We start from the raw sequence: 2,584 nt of genomic DNA, 5'->3' as shown, positions 1-2,584 counted from the left end.
ACGGCAGGACTAGGCTAGGTCCTCCCCTCTACCCCGTGGCGGCTGCCTGTGCGGTAGGGGCGGGCGCCTCTTGAGGCAGTGGGAGGTGGTTGTGTCCACGTGCTGCCCATCAAACCAGAACGAGATGATGTTTAAAGTCCCTTCCGACCCAAACCATTCTGTGATTCTGCAGTTTCTTGAAATGCTTTGGGATTTATGATTAAAATCAGTTGCATAAAAGTTGATTGCTATAAACTTAAACGTGCATCTCAATCTGTAAGGGTTAATATCTGAGTTTTTATTTTGTTGCTGTGTAGTGGGAGGATCTACATGCCAAATCAAAAATGAGGTAGCATTAGCACAAAGGGGGATTGTTTCTTAGTTAAGACAAAAGTGGAAAGATAATGCTGTAATAATTTATATAGTGTATTATGAAATCCCTGTTACACAAAATGTCAATCTGTATATTATTTTGCCCATTGGTTCTGCTGCATGCAAAGTCAGTTTAGTGCTACCCACAGTCCATCTAGTAGATCAGAGTTGCTCTAATGCTTCTGAAATCAGTTCAAAAAGAGCAATGCTTTTTCTTCTGCAAGGCTGTGTTTTAGCAGTTCTGAACAAACATCTACCTTAACTCCTCCTCTCCACTGGCTTTTGTTTGTTTTAAGGTGTTTCCAGAACCACCTACGTGTAACAAAGAGTTTTAATTCTGAAACCCGGATCTAACATCCTAGTTGAGGACCATGCAGCTGATGCAGTCACTGCTGGATATAATACCTGCTAAGCTAAAAATACTGTGATACCTCTGGAAAGGCTGACCAATGGGCAAGACAAAAACTTTGGTGAGTCCACCTGTAAAAAGTTTTCTTCCTTTATTTCAGTAATATTCAGAACTTATTTTTTCTGTTTGTCATGAATGTCAAAACTGTGAACAGAAAAAGAATCCACAGATATAAACACAGGTTAAGTAACTTTCTATCCTTAGATTTCTTTTTCTGTAACTTTCCATGTATACATTTAAAATGAAGTAACATTTTTAATTATTACAGTGAGTCTTCCATGGATAATAAAATCGTTTCTAGCAAGTTTTACCAACAATGTTGATGCAGTGGCTAGCAAATATGACTCAGTGGAAGAAGAGGAAGAAACTAGGAATGAATATTCTTTCTCCTCAACTGCCTAGGCCTTTTGGAAGAGTACTTTTCCAAAGAAAGGGTGAGTTGTCATCAGTGGACATGCACTGCTGAGGGAAAAAACAAAACAACTAACACATGAACTGAAAATTCTGCATTTAAAAAAATGAAATGCTTTAACTCCACTCTCTCAGATTGGGACATAATAAAGTATTTTCCTATAACGAGTATACACTGTGTTAGGGTCCTATTTTCTATTCTACTGTTTTGCTACTCCTTGCTTTTCTCTGTGGTTTGCACCATCCTAACAGCTGCGAGACATAAGTTTAGAGCACTGGCTTGAGTCATTATGTAATGAAACTTAATTGTGCTAATGACTGATTAAGAATGTTTATACCTTTCGTTTGTAGTGAACTTTCAGAATAGTATACTTTCCTGTTCTTTCTTCTCTTTTTAAATTACAACACTTTCTTCTACTTTTTAAATTACAACACTGAACTGCTTTCTGTGCATCTGTCTGAAGTTACTTTGCCATGTTGTGCATTTTGGTGCGAGTGGGTGTTTTTATAAACCGAAGAGGTTGTGTGTCTTTGGCAAGCTCCTGCTTTAATGTTCCCACACCTGACAGTGGTATGTGTGGATGTGAAAATTTAACATCCCTCCCTTTAAGTTCTTCTGTTGTTTACCTAGACATGTTTTTGGACTGAAGAGGACTGGCAAACATTACTGGAGATAGTAGTGGGATAGAAATTCTATCACAATTACATTTGATGTATTAGAAAAGAGAATAAGTATGTTTTAGTCGTTTAGTTGGTGGTCATAGCATGATTTCAGAGTCACAGTGAAGGACGACGTGGTAGCCAGTAGAATTTTCTCAGGCCTCCCCCACGTCCATGTTTGTTGCACTGAGGTATCTCTGGAAAGACAGAAGATACTTCTCCAGCCTTTTGTGGCAGACTTGTTTAAAACGATTCTGAAGTGCCCGGTGTCACCCTTGCTTGGGTTTGGGGTGGAGAGGGATAACCACACTGACAAACTGGGCAAAACTGTATGATTATGTTTACGTGAAAGTTATTGTGCGGATTGTAAATAAACGTGTTCTATTGCTAAATAGTTATGAAGTAAAGCACTCTATCAGGCTAAATCCAGCAGGAATATCACTCCAATATCTTTCTTCCCAGGCAGTCCGAACAGCGAGACTGGAAGAAACAATCTTTAGAGACATCTGGAAGTCGAGCGGGGAATTAAAAACACAAGCACACAAACGGGCAGGAGCCGTCGGGACGGTGAAGCGAAGGTCAGCGCTGCGGGACGCCTGATCCCGGCCCGGGACCGCTCCGCTCTCCGGGGTACAGGCCGGGAGCCGGTGGCAGCCGGGCACTGCGGCGGGCCGGGGGAAACCGTGGCGCTCAGCCCGCCCCCAGCACTCTGCCCCTTGACGTGGCGCGGGTTCTCCCATCGGCCATGTTGGC

This window comes from Psittacula echo, assembly GCF_963264785.1.
Source record: "Psittacula echo genome assembly, chromosome: 5".
NCBI classification, from domain to species: domain Eukaryota; kingdom Metazoa; phylum Chordata; class Aves; order Psittaciformes; family Psittacidae; genus Psittacula; species Psittacula echo.
The sequence above is the reverse complement of the archived record's forward strand: the minus strand, read 5'-3'. Positions refer to the sequence as shown.